The following is an 18,589-nucleotide window of genomic DNA, read 5'->3' as shown; positions in this document are numbered from 1 at the left end:
CTAATTATTCGTGATGTTGAGCATTTTTCCATGTCGGAGTAAATTTGATTACAAAGACATGGGGGCAAACACTATGTCCCTGGCCAGATGAACAGATAAAGAAATAATATATGTATGCAATGGAATATGACTTAGCCATGCAAAAGAACGAAATAATTCCATTTGCAGGAACATAGATAAACCTAGAGATAATCACACTAAATAAAGTCAGAATCAGAAAGACTAATATATGTTATCACTTACAGGAAGAAGCTAAAAATACACCCCACTGAACAAATAAAGAACAAATAAAGAGATTCAGGGGCTAAGAAAACAAACATACGGTTACCAAAGGGGACAGAAGGGGTCATGGGATAAATTCGAAAATTGGGATTAACAAATACAAACTATTTCATATAAAACAGATACTCAGCTCTATGCTCTGTGACCAGCTAGAGGGGTGGGATAGGGAGAGTGGGAGGGAGGCTGAAGAGAGAGGGGATATGGGGACATATGTATACATTAGCTGATTCACTTTGGTATACAGCACAAACAACCACAACATGGCAAAGCAAATATACTCCAATAAAGATGTAAAAAACAAACAAAATATATGTATATGTATAACAGAAAAAGATTCTCTGTAACTACAATAAACACAATATTGTATATCAATGTTTCTCCAATAAAACAAAAATTATCTAATTAAAAAGTGGTAATGAGACAAAAGATTTGGGTGTTTGTTCTGGCACATTCCACTCTAATTTACAAGCCCCAAACAGGATTTCCCCTAAGGCGCTGGTCGTGGGGCAAGCAGAGCAGCCCGAGGAAATCGTCTGCCGTGTGGCCCTTTCCCACAAAAGGAATTGCAAAACGATGGCTTACGGGCACTTAATATTTACAAGGCCTGCTGGGATCAAAATGATCCCTGCCCCAAACAAAGTCCAGGGGTAACTGTTTGAAAATAACTGAAAACAGGGCAGACTTCCCAGAAGGCAATTTCAACAGAGGAATCACGTTGCACCCGTCTAACACGCTGTCTTCAAAACTCACAATTAATAAATGGTGGAGAGGGCATGGAGAAAAGGAAATCCTTTTTCTGTGATGGTGGTATGTAAATGGTAACAGACACTACAGAGCACATTGTGGAAGTGTCTTTAAAAGGTAAAAATAGAGCAGCCACGTGATCTGGCAGTGCTACCCCTAAGAGTATATGTTCAGAAAACCAGAATTCGAAAAGTCACACGCACCCAAGTGTGCCTGGCAGCACCATTTACAATACTCAAGAGGTGGAGAGATACAAAATGTCCACGGACAGATGAACAGATAAAAAAGAAGTGATATATGTACACAATGGTATATGACTCTGCTGTGTAAGAGAATGAAATAATGCCATTTACAGGAATATAGATAAACATAGAGGTAATCATACCAAGTAAAGTAAGTCAGAATCAGAAAGACAAATATTATATATCACTTATAGGAGGCATCAAAAAATACACACCACTGAAATAACTGAGAAAACATAAACAGACTCAGGGATGTAAAAAACAAACATACAGCTTTGCGGGCGGCGGGGACGCAGGTGGGCTTGGCGGGTCCTAGCGGCCTCGGGCCGGAGCTGGGGTCCCCGCCTGCCCCAGCGCCCGCCGCCGTCCGAACCCTGCGCCCGTGCCTCCGTCTAGTGTCGCGGTAGCCGGAGGTGCGCCCAGGGCCGCAGGACAGGCGGGCGCAGAGGTCTCTTGTGTTGGGGGTGGTGTGGTGAGGTTCCAGCGCCTCCGTGGAGCATCGCGGGTCCAGGGCTGGGGCGCCGCGGCTTGCTATGCTCTCCGCACTTTCCCAGCTCTGAAGCCTCGAGAACACGGCTAGGCAGCAGTAGTTTAATGGAGAGTTTGCCTGCTGGGAACTAGGGGCCTGCTGGGGTCTCAGTTCTTGGCTGGCCCCGGAACACGAGGTTGCCAGGCATGTGACGGCAGCAGGTAGGAGTGAGCCGCTGGTGCAGTGAACAGGAAAGGAAGGACACTGGTGGTTGGCCTGTGAACCTAGGCAAGAATGACCAGCCAACACAATCCAGACCAAGGTCCGTGGGCCCAGCTCGGTCCTGTGCGGCTGGTCAGTGGAATAGACCTGCAGGTGTGGCTCTTGTCACTCTAGGACTCAGGACAGATCCTGCTGATGCGCCCAGGGCACCGCCCTCAGTTCTCCAGGAGAGTGCGCCTGAGTGGAGCCAGGGGGGTGTGCCCAACTCAGCACGGCCACACACGGCCACGTACATCCTGCCGGCAAGGGCATTGGGGAGCCGGGGGAAGTCATGGCCTTGGGAATGTCCTCTGATGAAAAAGAACCTGCAGGCTTATAAAATAACTTTTGTGTGGAACGTTGGTGTGCTGAAAAGCAGTTCTGTGTGCTTTTCCCCCGTGGCGTGGATCAGCAGTGCTGAGGCAGCAGGTGTGATGCAGAAGTGTGAGCAGAGACCGTCTGGAATCCCCAAACTCCAGGGAAACTAGAGGTGACAGCAAGCCAGTGAAGAGAACAGGAGTTAGGGGGCTGGTGGCAGTGGTGGCAGCCCAGCAGGTGCCCCTCGTCTCAGGGCCCTAATCCTGGCTCCAGCTGGGTGGTCAGGGGAGCTGCAAAGTCTTCTGGGCGAGCAGAGCCCACAGTCCTGAGCTGTTCTTCGCTGTGTTTGGGTCATCTCCCCCCATCCAAAGGGAGAAATCTAGATGAGGTTTAAGAATTAGTGCTTTAAGAATGTGGATCTCATAGTTGAAAACTTGGAACACATGTTTTTAGCACAAGGTGTTAAAGTGAACGGAAGGATTTAACGCCTTTTCAAGGATGGTGTCTCCATGTGGGCAGAACTAGAGAATAAATGAGTCTTGAATAAAAAAAAAAAAAAAAAAAAAGGGCACACAATGATTCTCTAATATAGTATCCTAAGTGAAAGAAGCCAGGCTCAAAAGGATGTATACTGTATGACTCCACTTATATAATATTCTTTTTTAAAAAAATTATTTATTTATTTATTTATTTATTTTGGCTGTGTTGTGTCTTCGTTTCTGTGCAAGAGCTTTCTCTAGTTGCGGCGAGTGGGGGCCACTCTTCATCGCGGTGCGCGGGCCTCTCAGTGTCGCGGCCTCTCTTGTTGCAGAGCACAGGTTCCAGATGCGCAGGCTCAGTAGTTGTGGCTCACGGGCTCAGTTGCTCCGCGGCATGTGGGATCTTCCCAGACCAGGGCTCGAACCCGTGTCCCCTGTATTGGCAGGCAGATTCTCAACCACTGCGCCACCAGGGAAGCCCTATAATATTCTTGCAAAGATAAGACTATAGGGACGGAAAATAGATCAGTGGCTATGAAGTGGGGGAGGGACTGACTACAAGTGAGTATAGGAGAAGTTTCCTAGCCTAATGAAATTGTTCTATATCTTGATTGTGGTGGGTTTTACATAACCATATACATTTGTCAAAATAGGTAAAACCATGCAATAGAATAGGTGAAATTTATAATTATATAATTTAGAGTTATACCTTAATAAAAATACAGTAAAAAACCTTTCCAAGAAAACCGTAAAAAAAAAAAAAAGAAGCCAAGGGATAAATTAGGATGATGGGATTAACAAACTATTTCATATAAAACAGATATTCAACAAGTATCTATGTACACCAAAGAAGGGCTATCAATGCTCTCTAATAACCTATATGGGAAAAGAAGCAAAAGATGCATAAATATATGTACATGCATAACGGAGAAGATTCTCTTTCCTACAAAATACACAACATTGTATATCAATGTTACTCCAAATAAAATAAAAATTAATCTAATTTAAAAATGATAATGAGAGAGACGATTTGGGTGTATGTTCTGGTACATTCCACTCTAACTTACAAGGGCCAAAGAGGATTTTTCCTAAGGCTCTGGTTGCCGAGATAACCACAGTTGGGCCTGAGGAAATCCTGCTATTTGTGGCCGTTTCCCACAAAAGCAACCTCAAAAAGATTGCTTATGGGTAATGATATTCACAAGGACTGCTGGGCTCTAAATGATACCTTCCCTAAGAAATGTCCAGGGGTAAGTGTTCAAAATGATTGAAAACAGGGCAGACTATCAAAAAGGCAATTTCAACAGGTAAATTCTACTCACACTGTTTTTGAAGAAAAAAAGCCCATGAAAATATGCTCAACATAGCAGTTAGCAGACACATGCAAATCAAAACTACAACGAGGGATCTGCTTCCACTGGTCTAAAACACCATCACCAAACTTTCCAATGAATAAATGGTGGGGAGGGCATGGAGAATAGGAAATCATTTTATGGTGCTGGTGGGATGTAAACGGTAACAGCCACTGTAGAGGACATTATGGAAGTGCCTTTAAAATGTAAAAAAAAAATCTACCATATGATCCAGTATTGCTACCTCTAAGAATATACATGGAAAGAACCAGAATTCCAAAAGACACGTGCACGCAAGCGTGCACTGCAGCACCAGTTACAATACCCAAGATGTGGAGGCATACAAAATGTCCATGGACAGATGCACAGATAAAAAAGATGTGATACATGTACACAATGGTATATGACTCTGCCATGTAAAAGAGCGAAATAATACCTTTTGCAGGAGCATAGAGGAAACTAGAGATAATCATACTAAGTGAAGTCAGTCAGAATCAGAAAGACAAATATTATATGATATCACTTATAGTTGGAATCTAAAAATACATATCATTGAAATAATTTAGAAAACATAAACAGACTCAGAGACTTAAAAAGCAAACATATGGTTACCAAAGGGGACAGAAGGGGACAAGGGATAAATTAGGAGGGCGGGATTAACAAATACAAACTATTACATATAAAACAGATATTCTACAAGGATCTATGTATACCAAGTAAGGGCTATCAACATTCTCTAATAACCTATATGGGAAAAGAAGCCGAACATACATTGATATATGTATATGTATAAATGAAAGTGATTCTGTCAACCTACAACATACACAACAGTGTATATCATTGTTACTCCAATAAAAAGTAAAAATTAATCAAAGAACTGGTAATGAGACACAAGATTTGGGTGTTCTGGCACATTCCTCTCCAATTTACAAGCCACAAACAGGGTTTCCCCTAAGGCTCTGGTTGCAAGGGCAACCAGAGTCGGGCCCCAGAAATTCTGCTGCCTTGTGGCCGTTTCCCTCAAAAGCAACCTCAAAATGATTGCTGGGCTTCCCTGGTGGCGCAGTGGTTGAGAATCTGCCTGCCAATGCAGGGGACACGGGTTCGAGCCCTGGTCTGGGAAGATCCCACATGCCGCGGAGTGACTGGGCCCGTTAGCCACAATTACTGAGCCTGCGCATCTGGAGCCTGTGCTCCGCAACAAGAGAGGCCGCGATAGTGAGAGGCCCGCGCACCGCTATGAAGAGTGGCCCCCACTTGCCGCAACTGGAGAAGGCCCTCACACAGAAACGAAGACCCAACACAGCCATAAATAAGTAAAATATTTAAAAAAATACTTTAAAAAAAAATGATTGCTTATGGGCACTTAATATTCACAGCGACTGCTGGGCTCTAAATGATACTTGCCCTCAAAAAAGATCCAGGCCTAAAAGTTCGAAAATAATTGAAGACATGGCACTCTTTCCAGAAGGCAATTTCGACAGGTAAATTCTACTCAACACTGATTATGAATAAAAACAGCCCATCAGAACATGCTCTACATAGCAATTAGCAGAGACATGAAAATCAAAACTACACCGAGGGATCACTGGCACTGGTGTGAATAACCATTATCAAAAATTGACAATGAGAGAATGCACCACACGAGCAGTGGCAGCGGTCGCGTGGTGCTTGTGGTGCACAGGCGCTCCGGCCTGCAGGCATCTCCAGCAGGTACTGGTCGGCGCCCAGGGCACAGAGAGCAATCCAAACCACATGGGATTCCACACAATGACCCTTGCCATCTCCCTGGGCGTCCCAGGGGTTGGTGGCTACAGGTTTCCCCTGGAAGTGGGATCCCACTACATCAGGCACGGCACCGCATTAATTCCGTGCCATTTCCAGGCACCGCGACCAGCCTAGGAGTTGCAGGGGAACCTATTCCACAAAAAAAAAAAAAAAAAAAATTGACAATGAATCAATGGTGTAGAGGGTATGGAGAAAAGGAAACCCTTTTATGGTGATGGTGGGATGTAAATGGTAACAGCCACTACAGAGAACATTATGGAACTGCGTTTAAAAAGTAAAAATAGTGCTACCATATGATCTGGCAGTGCTACCCCAAGACTATATGCGGAGAATACGGGAAATCAAAAAGACACATGCACTCAAGCATGCACTGCAGCACCATTTATAATACCGAACATGTGGAGACATACAAAATGTCCACAGACAGATGAACAGATAAAAAGATGTGATACATGTACACAATGGTATCATTCCGCCATGTAAAAGAATGAGATAATGCCATTTGCTGGAACATAGATAAACCTAGAGGTAATCATATTATGTAAAGTAAGTCAGAATCAGAAAGATAAATATCATGATATCACTTATAAGTGGAATCTAAAAATAAACACCATTGAAATAATTGAGAAAACATAAACATACTCAGGGATTTAAAAAGAAAATATATGGTTACCAAAGTGGACGAAGGGGTCAGGGATTAATTAGGAGGATGGGATTAATAAATTCAAATTATTTCATATAAAAAATATATGGAGGGCTTCCCTGGTGGCACAGTGGTTAAGAATCCACCTGCCAATGCAGGGGACACGGGTTCAAGCCCTGGTCTGGGAAGATCCCACATGCTGCAGAGCAACTAAGCCCGTGCGCCACAACTACTGAGCCTGCACTCTAAAGCCTGTGAGCCACAACTACTGAGCACACACACCACCACGACTGAAGCCCACACACCTAGAGCCCACGCTCCGCAACAAGAGAAGCCATAGCAATGAGAAGCCCGCACACTGCAACGAAGAGTACCCCCACTCACCGCAACTAGAGAAAGCCTGAGCGCAGCAACAAAGATCCAACGCAGCCAAAAATAAATAAATAAAATAAATAAATTAAAAAAAAAAGATATGGAGCAAGAACTTACGTATACCAAGGAAGAGCTATCAACTCTAATAACCTATATGGGAAAAGAAGCCGAAGAGGCATAGATATATGTAAATGTTTAAAGGAAAAAGATTCTTTATACCCACAAACAACACAACATTGTATATCTGTGTTGCTCCAATAAAAAATAAAAATTAATGTAATTTATTATTTTTTTAAATAAATTTATTTTATTTATTTTATTTCTGGCTGAGTTGGGTCTTCGTTGCAGTGTGCGGGCTTCTCATTGCTATGGCTTCTCTTATTGCGGAGCATGGGCTCTAGGCGCGCAGGCTTCAGTAGTTGTGGCTCACCGGCTCTAGAGCACAGGCTTAGTAGTTGTGGCGCATGGGCTTAGTTGCTTCACAGCATGTGGGATCTTCCCAGACCAGGGCTCGAACCCGTGTTCCCTGCATTGGCAGGCAATTCTTAACCACTGCGCCACCAGGGAAGCCCAATAATAATTTAAAAAGTGGTAATGAAATATCAAAAAAAAAAAACCAATCCAAAAATGGGTATAAGACCTAAATAGACATTTCTCCAAAGAAGATATACAGATTGCCAACAAACACATGAAAGAATGCTCAACATCATTAATCATTAGAGAAATGCAAATCAAAACTACAATGAGATATCATCTCACACCAGTCAGTATGGCCATCATCAAAAAATCTACAAACAATAAATGCTGGAGAGGGTGTGGAGAAGAGGGAACCCTCTTGCACTGTTGGTGGGAATGTAAATTGATACAGCCACTATGGAGAACAGTATGGAGGTTCCTTAAAAAACTAAAAATAGAACTACCATACAACCCAGCAATCCCACTACTGGGCACATACCCTGAGAAAACCATAATTCAAAAAGAGTCATGTACCACAATGTTCATTGCAGCTCTATTTACAATAGCCAGGACATGGAAGCAACCTAAGTGTCCATCGACAGACGAATGGATAAAGAATATGTGGCACATATATACAATGGAATATTACTCAGCCATAAAAAGAAACGAAATTGAGTTATTTGTAGTGAGGTGGATGGACCTAGAGTCTGTCATACAGAGTGAAGTAAGTCAGAAAGAGAAAAATAAATACTGTATGCTAACACATATATATGGAATCTAAAAAAAAAAAAAAGGTCATGAAGAACCTAGGGGCAGGATGGGAAAAAAGACACAGACCTGCTAGAGAGTGGACTTGAGGACACGGGGAGGGGGAAGGGTAAGCTGGGACGAAGTGAGAGAGTGGCATGGACTTATATACACTACCAAATGTAAAACAGATAGCTAGTGGGAAGCAGCTGCATAGCACAGGGAGATCAGCTTGGTGCTTTGTGACCACCTAGAGGGGTGGGATAGGGAGGGTGGGAGGGAGGGAGACATAAGAGGGAAGAGATATGGGGATAAATGAATATGTATAGCTGATTCACTTTGTTATAAAGCAGAAACTAACACACCATTGTAAAGCAATTATACTCCAATAAAGATGTTAAAAAAAAACACCATAATTTTTGTAAAGAAAACAACTCTTTGTAACATGAATAAAAGCTAATCAGTTCTATGCATCCAAAAAAAAAAAAAGTGGTAATGAGACATAAAATTTGGGTGTTTGTTCTGGCACATTCCACTCTAATTTACAAGCCCCAAACAGGATTTCCACTAAGGTTCTGGTTGCCAGGGCAACCAGAGTTGGGCCCGAGGAGATTCTGCCGCCTTGTGGCTGTTTCCCGCAAAAGCAACCTCGAAACGATTAATTACGGGCATTTAATATTCACAAGGACTGCTGGGCTCTAAATGACACTTGCCCTCAAAATATGTCCAGGCCTAAATGTTTGAAAATAATTGAAAACACGGCACACTTCCCAGAAGGCAATTTCAACAGGTAAATTCTACTCACACTGTTTATGAAAAATAACAGCATAAGAAACATGCTCAACATAGAAGTTAGCAGACACATGCAAATCAAAACTACAATGAGGGATCAGCTTGCACTTCTCTAAAACACCATCACCCAAATTTACAATGAATAAATGGTGGAGAGAGCATGGAGAAAGGACATAGTTTTATGTTGCTTGTGGGATGTAAATGGTAAGAGCCACTATAGAGAACATTATGGAAGTACCTTTAAAAGGTAAAAAAGGATCTACCATATGATCCGGCAGTGCGACCCCTAAGAGAATATGCGGAGAAAACCAGAATTCGAAAAGATGCATGCACCCAAGCGTGCACTGCACCACCATTTACAATATCCAAGATGTGGAGACATACAAAATGTCCATGGACAGATGAACAGATAAAAAAGATGTGATACGGGCTTCCCTGGTGGCGCAGTGGTTAAGAATCCGCCTGCCAATGCAGGGGACACGGGTTCGAGCCCTGGCCCGGGAAGATCCCACATGCCGCGGAGCAACTAAGCCCATGCACCACTACTACTGAGCCTGAGCTCTAGAGCCCGCGAGCCACAACTACTGAAGCCCGTGTGCCGCAACTACTGAAGCCTGCGCGCCTAGAGGCCGTGCTCCACAACAAGAGAAGCCACCGCAATGAGAAGCCTGCGCCCCACAACAAAGAGTAGCCCCCGCTCGCCGCAACTAGAGAAAGCCCGCGTGCAGCAGCAAAGACCCAATGCAACCAAAAATTAAATAAATGAATAAATAAATAAATTTAAAAAAAAAAAGATGTGATACATGTACACAATGGTATATGACTCCGCCATGTAAAAGAATGAATTAATGCCATTTGCAGGAATATAGAGAAAACTAGAGATAATCGTACTAAGTGAAGTAAGTCAGAATCAGAAAGACAAATATTATATGATATCACTTACAGTTGGAATCTAAAAATATGTACCATTGAAATAATTTAGAAAATATAAATAGACTCAGGGACTTAAAAAGCAAACATGGTTACCAAAGGGGACCAAAGGGGACAAGGGATAAATTAGGATGGGATTAACAAATACAACCTATTTCATATAAAACAGATATTCAACAAGGATCTATGTATACCAAGGAAGGGCTATCAACACTCTCATAACCATTATGGGAAAAGAAGCTGAACATGCACAGACATACGTATATGTATAAAATGAAAATGATTCTGTATACCTGCAACATACACAACAGTCTATATAAATGTTACTCCAATAAAAAAAGTTAATCGAATTTAAAAATTGGTAATGAGACACAAGATTTGGGTGTTTGTTCTGGCACATTCCTCTCCAATTTACAAGCCACAAACAGGGTTTCCCCTCAGGTTCTGGTTGCCGGGGCAAAGAGTTGGGTCCGAGGTAATCCTGCCGCTTGGTAGTCCTTTCCCAAAAAACAACCTGAAAGCGACTGCTTATGGGCACTTAATATTCACAAGGACTCCTGGGCTCTAAATGGTATTTGCCCTCAAATAACATCCAGGCCAAAGTGTTAGAAAATAATTGAAAACACAGCACACTTTCAAGAAGGCAATTTCAGCAGGTAAATTCTACTCACACTGATTATGAATAAAAACAGCCCATAAGAACATGCTCAATATAGCAATAAGCAGAGACATGCAAATCAAAACTACAACAAGGGATCACCTGGCACCGGTGTGAATAACCATCATCAAAAATCGACAGTGATAAATGGTGGAGAGAGCATTCAGAAAAGGAAATGTTTTTGTTGCTTGTGGGATGTAAATGGTAAGAGACACTATAGGGAACATTATGGAAGTGCCTTTAAAATGTAAAAAAGATTCTACCATATGATCTGCAGTGCTACCCCTAAGACTATATGCGGAGAATACCAGAATTCAAAAAGACACATGCACCCAAGCATGCACTGCAGCACCACTTACAATACCCAAGATGTGGAGACATACAAAATGTCCATGGACAGATGAACAGATAAAAAAGGTGTGATACATGTATACAATGGTATATGACTCCGCCATGTAAAAGAATGAAATAATGACATTTGCAGGAACGTAGAGAAAACTAGAGATAATCATACTAAGTAAGTCAGAATCAGAAAGAGAAATATTATGTGACATTACTTATAGTTGGAATCTAAAAATACACACCATTGAAATAATTTAGAAAAGATAAACAGACTTGGGGACTTAAAAAGCAAACATATGGTTATGAAAGGGGACAGAAAGGGGCAAGGGATAAATTAGGAGGATGGGATTAACAAATACAAACTATTTTATATAAAACAGATATTCAACAAGGATCTGTGTATACCAAGGAAAGTCTATCAACACTCTCTAATAACCATTATGGGAAAAGAAGCCGAACATGCATAGATACATGTATATGTTTAACAGAAAAATATTCTCTAGCCCTACAACCAACACAACCTTGTATATCAATGTTACTGCAATAAAAAATAAAAATTAATCTAATTTAAAAAGTGGTGATGAGACAGAAGATTTGGGTGTTTGTTCTGGCACATTCCACTCTAATTTACAACCCCCAACAGGATTTCCCCTAAGGCTCTGGTTGCAGGGGCAACCAGAGTTGGGCCCAAGGAAATTCTGCCACCTTGTGGCCGTTTCCCACAAAAGCAACCTGAAAGCGATTGGATGGGGGCACTTAATTTTCACAAGGCCTGCCGTGCTCTAAATGATACTTGCCCTCAAACAATGTCCAGGCCTAAGTGTTCGAAAATAACTGAAAACAGGGCACACTTTCAAGAAGGCAATTTCAACAGGTAAATTCTAATCACTCTGATTATGAACAGACACCCCATAAGAACATTCTCAACATAGCAGTTAGCAGAGACATGCAAATCACAACTAAAATGAGGGATCACCTGGCTCCCGTCTGAGAGGCCATCATCAAAAATCGACAATGAATAAATGGTGGAGAAAGCATGGAGAAAAGGAAATACTTTTATGGTCCTAGGAAGATGTAAATGGTAACAACCACTACAGAGAACATTATGGAAGTGCCTATAAAAGATGAAAAAGGATCTACCGTATGATCCAGCAGTGCTACCCCTAAAGAGTATCAGGCAGGAGCTAGATGGGCTCCAGGCTGGACATTTACAACTGGCCTCCTGTTCACAGTTCTTGGGGTGAGAAGAAGATGGGCTCCAGGCCAGACATTCATTGCCAGCCCCCTGTTTACATTTCCTGAAGCAAGAGACAAATGGGCTCCAGGACTACAGATTTATGACTGGACTCCTGTCTATATTTCGAGATCTGCACCTCGATATAAAAACCAGCAACAGAAATAGGGTAAATAACTGGACATTGGACATTTTTATGGCAGGGACAGAGTGGGACTAAACCCTGTTAAAAGATCAAGAAGGGCTTCCCTGGTGGCGCAGTGGTTAAGAATCCACCTGCCAATGCAGGGGACACGGGTTCAAGCCCTGGTCTGGGAAGATCCCACATGCCGCGGAGCAACTAAGCCCGTGAGCCACAACTATTAAGCCCACACTCTAGAGCCCGCGGGCCATAACTACTGAGCCCACGTGCCACAACTACTGAAGCCTGCGCGCCTAAAGCCTGTGCTCCACAACAAGAGAAGCCACCGCAATGAGAAGCCTGTGCACTGCAACAAAGAGTAGCCCCCGCTTGCCACAACTAGAGAAAGCCCCCATGCAGCAATGAAGACCCAAAGCAGCCAAAAATAAATAAATATATTGAAAAAAAAAAAAGATCAAGAAGTCATACATTTCCCATCCTTGGGGCAAGGGAAACATTGCACATTCACAGAAAGGCTCATTGGGGGTCAAAAAGGAGGGGGTACCACTGCATAATAAGTTATGCTAAGGCCGTCCCATACGCCTCTGGGCTGTAATCCATCTTGGAAAAACGTTGCGCAAGCATGTTGGGGAGGGCCCTAGGGCAGGTCAGGTGTGGGGAAAGAAACCAGATAATTGGCCAAAGGTAAACCAAGACCCAGAAGAAGTGACCTATATAAGTGACTTAACCGCCTCTTTACTGGGCTCCTCCTCATTAGGGAGGGCGCCCACACCCTTTCTCTCCAGGTGTGCATCTCTGCCTTGTTTCTGTCTTAACAAACTGTTTCTCTGTGTGCTCTCCCACCTGTTGTTGTGTTATGTCTCTAATAATAAGCTTTGTACCTGTTTTTACAGTTTTTGCCTCCGTGAGAAATGCATTTTTCACTGTGGGCGAGAGCCAGGGGGTGTGGTGGCTAGGATTCCCGGTTTTCATCCAGGCTCCCAAGGTTCAATTCCTGGGCAGGGAATTAAGATCTCGCTTCACGCCACCACCCACTGCTGCCTCTCTGAGATCAGGGTTCCCACCTCCTGCCTCCTTCCTTAGGGTCGCCCCACCTATGGATGACAACACCCGCAGCAGAGTGGTGTTTGAGGAGTTGGGATTTGTCCCGGGAGCCAAGGATAAGGGGGAAAAAGTAATGAGACATAAGCCTTGGGTGTTTCTTCAGGCACATTCCACTCTAATTGACAACCCAGGAAGAGGACTTTCTCTGAGGCTCTGGTTGCCCAAGTAACTGGAGTTGGGCATGAAGAAATGCCGCTGTCTTGTGGCCGTTTCCCATAACAACTTTAAAACCGGTGCTGATGGGCACTTAATCTTCCTTTACAAGGCCTGCAGGGCTCTAAATGTCGCCTGCCCTCAAGAAATGCCCTGGGGTAAATCATCGGAAAAGAATTCAAAACAGGGCCGACTTCCAAGAAGCCAATTGCAAGAGGTAAATTTTACTCACACTGTATAAAAAATAAGAACATGGAAAGATACCCAACATCACTAATTATTAAAGAAATGCAAATCAAAACTACAATGAGGTATCACTTCACACCGGTCAGAATGGCCACTGCCAAAAAAATGTACAAAGAATAAATGCTGGACAGGGCATGCGGAAAAGGGAATCCTCCTACACTGTTGGTGGGGATGCAAATTGGTGCAGCCACTGTGGAGAACAGTATGGAGTTTCCTTAAAAACCAAAACATAGAGTTCCCATTGGGTCCAGCAATCCCACTTAGATCCGGAGAAAATCATAATTCGAAAGGACACTGAAGTCTGTGAGCTCTGGTGCCCCAATGGGATTCATTCCCAGTGGGGACATGAGCGGGTCCTGCAGTGGTTCTGTTTTCCACCTGGGCCGCTTTAATGAAGCCATGGCAGCAGTGGGCCCAAAAGTCTCCTGGCAGTGTTTCAAACTGTCATAGTAGTTTTACAAAGGAACGAGAGAATGAAGCTGAGCCCCTGACGGCCACTCCTTTCTGGCTCTGAGTTGCTTCTATCAGGACCACCATCACCTGCACATAGTCTGCTGTGACCCACCTGCCTCCGCCTGGGCTTTCCTTTTCCTCCCTGCAATGATTCCAGTGACATTTCCAGCCTGGACCACTCTCCCAGGCCAGACACCTCTGTCCAGCCACTGCATCCCCATCTCACCTTGGGGGCTAACATGCCCCTCAGAGGACTGTGATCCTGCTGCTCCCCACACCCAGGAGGCACCCACCTCCCCTGGTTGCTGAGCCCAGACACCTGGTGTAATGGAGCGGGACCCTATGGGGCCTTCCGTGGACAGACCCCTTCCCCCATGTTCTCAGCTGTAGCTCCTCTCTGAAGTACCTACAGAATAGTATCTGATGCATACTTCCCGAGTTGTTTTACAGATACTAAAACCACCACCAAATGGAAGAAATTAACTACTTGATGATCATGAACAGGTAGCCCCAGAGCTACTGGAAGTTCTACCCAGAGTTTTGAGGAAGGAAAGAAACGGCATCCATGTGCCTTGGAATGGAAGGAAATGGAAGGAAGGAATGGAATGGAAAAATTAAAACTGTCTATTCACAGAACACAGATCACACCATCTTATATATAAAACTTCCTATAACAACAAAAAATTATTTGACTAGTCAATAATTCATTTATAGGAAAAAAAGTCAATTCACAAAAATCGTATCTTATACGTATACACTAGCAATAAATAATCTGAAAAGAACTTATGAAAACAATTCCATTTTAAATAATGTCAACATTAATATTTAGGAATATATTTAATCAAGATACAAGACTTGCTTTTTTTAAATTTTTATTTATTTATTTATGGCTGCATTGGGTTTTCTTTCTTTTTTTAAATTTTTTAAATTTAATTTTATTTATTTATTTGTCTATTTATTTTTGGCTGTGTTGGGTCTCCGTTTCTGTGTGAGGGCTTTCTCTAGTTGCGGCGAGCAGGGGCCACTCTTCATCGCAGTGTGCGGGCCTCTCACTGTCGCGGCCTCTCTTGTTGCAGAGCACACGCTCCAGATGCGCAGGCTCAGTAGTTGTGGCCCACGGGCCTAGTTGCTCCGCGGCATGTGGGATCTTCCCAGACCAGGGCTCGAACCCGTGTCCCCTGCATTGGCAGGCAGATTCTCAACCACTGTGCCACCAGGGAAGCCCAAGACTTGCTTTTATGTATGTAAAGTTGTCTGTACGTTTGAAATTACTGGAAAGTAAATTACTTTTCAAAACACCATGTCAAAACCATGCCAGAAAAGCAGAGAAAACATCAAACTTCCATATAGAGGCCAAGCCTTACCCAGATCCAGTTCACCCAAAGTCCACATATAATTTAGAAACTATATTAGGACTTCCCAATATAAAGGACTTCCCTTTCTTCCCTGTTGTGGATGACCTGGATGTGGTAGAAACAGTGGGATTTTGGAATTCCAATTTTCCACATCATTCCACCAAAAAACTATTAGAAATAATGAATGTAAAGATGCAAAATCAACACACAAAAATCAATTGCAGGGCTTCCCTGGTGGCGCAGTGGTTGAGAAACTGCCTGCCAATGCAGTGAACACGGGTTCGAGCCCTGATCTGGGAAGATCCCACGTGCCGTGGAGCAGCTGGGCCCGTGAGCCACAATTACTGAGCCTGCGCGTCTGGAGCCTGTGCTCCGCAACAAGAGAGGCTGCGATAGTCAGAGGCCCGCGCACCGCGATGAAGAGTGGCCCCCGCTTGCCACAACTAGAGAAAGCCCTCGCACAGAAACGAAGACCCAACACAGCCATAAATAAATAAATAAACAAACAAACAAACAAAAAATCAATTGCATTTCTAAACACTAATAATGAACCATTAGAAAGAGAGAAAAAAACCCTATTTACAATTGCATCAGAAAGAACAAAATACCAAGGAATAAATTTAACCAAGGATGTGAAAGACCTGCACACTGAAAACTTTAAGACGTTGATGAAGAAATTGAAGAAGACACAAATTAATGGAAAGATACCCCGTGGTCATGGAATGCAAGAATTACTGTTGTTAAAATGTCCATTCTACCCAAAGCAATGTACACAGTGAATGCAAGCCCTCCTGAAATTCCAATGGTATTTTCCACAGAAATAGAGCAAATCCTCCTAATATTTGTGTGGAACCACAAAGGACCCCGAATAGCCAAGGCTACCCTGAGAAAGGAGAACAGGCTGGAGGCAATCTCCCTCCCTAACTTCACAGTCTACTGAGAAGCTACAGTCACCAAAACAGTGCAGAATTGGCACAAAAACAGACACAGGGACCAGAGGAACAGGACAGAAAGCACAGAATTAAACCCACACGGGTGGGGTCCGTTAATTTATGACAAAGGGGCCAAGGACACACCAAGGGGAAGGACAGCCCCCACAATAAACAGTGCTGGGAAAACTGGACACTCCATAACTCATACCGGCTACACTGCACATCAAACTGACTAAACACCCAGCTTTCCACATCAAGCCCTTCTGGGTCGTCTGAAAACAGACCCTCCCTCAGCAGTCAGTCACCCACAGGAAGCTTCTCCTCACTTCTCAATTTTCCTCACCTTTTCCTCCCAGCGTCGTCTGGGTCGTCAGGAAACCCAGCTCCCGTCAGCGTGGACGCAGCCCCACTTTGTCCTGAAGCCGAAACCCCAGCAAGTCCTAAGGAGACTGAGCTCTTGTCAGCAGAGAAGCTGACCCCGGCGTCCCAGCCAAACCTCCCGTGGTGCCTGCGGAGACACAACTCCTCTCAGCCGCGCTCAGAGCCGAGCCGGCAGAGAACACGCATGCGCTGTGGGTCAGCGAGGCGAGCTCAGCGCCACCCTGTGGTCAGTGCGGGAAATGCAGGCCGTGCCTCCCTCCCAGGTCACTGGAGACAGCACCCCCTGCTGGCAGAACTGCTGAATCCATTAAACTGTGGAAATTCAAACAGAAATGGAGACAATATCCCATAACTTTTCTAAAAATAGTTAAAGAACAATGAATTGGAAACCATATGGAATGAAATAAATGTAGACGCAAACCTTACAACTTACACCAAATTCACTCAAAATTATTCATGGACAAATTTTAAATGCAAAACTATTCAAAATTATAGAAGAAAACATAAAAGAAAATTGACATGAGCTTGGGTTCGATCATGTAGTTCACGAGCTTTGTAGTTTTAACACACAACACAAACAAGCAACCCAGAAAGAAAAACAAGGGATTCTGTGGACTTTATAAAATTAAAGATTTCTACTGGGGGAAAAACCTCATTCAAAAAATTAAAAGGGGGACTTCCCTGGTGGCACAGTGGCTAAGAATCACCTGCCAATGCAGGGGACACGGGTTCGAGCCCTGGTCAGGGAAGATCCCACATGCCATGGAGCAACTAAGCCTTTGCACCACAACTACTGAGCCTGTGCTCTAGAGCCCGTGATTCGCAGCAAGAGAAGCCACTGCAAAGTACAGCAACAAAGACCCAACACAGCCAAAAATAAATAAATAAAATAAATAAATTTTTATATAAAAAAACCCCAAAACTCAAATTACCAGTGTCAGGAAGGTAGGAGGTCATCACTACAGTCCTCTCAGACATTAAAAGGATTATAAAGGAATATATACTTATAAATTGAAAAACTTACATGATGTCAACCAATTCTTTGAAAGATATAAATAAAAACTCAAAGGAAAATAGATAAACTGAATAGTCCTATATCTATTAAAGAATTTAAATTCACAGTTGAGAACCTACAAACAACAACAACAAAAAAAAACGCCATCTGTGAATTCTGCCAAGCATTTAAAATAGAAATAATATTAATTCTACAAATCTTTTCCAGAACATAAAAGAGGAAGAAACACTTCCTATCTCATTTTATGATACCAGCATGACTTTAACACCAAAACCAGAGAGCAATATTATAAAAAAAAAAAATCAATATCCCTCATAAACACAGACACAAAAATCCTCAACAAAGTATCAGCAAATTGAATTCAACAATGTATATAAAGGATAACACATCATGACCAACTCAGGTTTATCCCAGGAAGGCAAGGCTGCGTCAACATTTGAAACTCAATCAATGCAATTCACCATATTAATAGACTAAAAAAGAAAAACCATATGATCATCTCAACTGACACAAAAAAGCATGTGACAAAATTTAACATCCATTCCTGGGCAAACTAGGAATAAAAGGGATGGCATCACAGGAAAGGAAAAGAAAAAAGAAAAAGAAAAACAAAACCCAAAACATGGCACCTGCCAGCTCCCATTCCTGGAGAGAATCCCACCAGGCCTCTGCCCCTCAGACCAACGCTTTTAACTAGGG

The 18,589-nt window shown here is 43.1% G+C and overlaps 1 long non-coding RNA gene across 1 annotated transcript; it reads right to left on the bottom strand.

Moving 5' to 3' along the window:
- Window positions 1-1,430: 1,430 nt before the first annotated feature.
- LOC130704674 (uncharacterized) lies at window positions 1,431-17,032 on the bottom strand. Its single transcript, XR_009005129.1, has 2 exons — window positions 16,838-17,032; window positions 1,431-2,854 (listed from the first exon to the last, which is right to left on the bottom strand). It is a non-coding gene; the product is annotated as an uncharacterized LOC130704674 (long non-coding RNA).
- Between the last annotated feature and the right edge of the window lie 1,557 nt (window positions 17,033-18,589).

This window comes from Balaenoptera acutorostrata, chromosome 13 (assembly GCF_949987535.1).
Source record: "Balaenoptera acutorostrata chromosome 13, mBalAcu1.1, whole genome shotgun sequence".
Classification (NCBI taxonomy): Eukaryota; Metazoa; Chordata; class Mammalia; order Artiodactyla; family Balaenopteridae; genus Balaenoptera; species Balaenoptera acutorostrata.
This window is presented reverse-complemented; position numbering and strand designations above follow the sequence as displayed.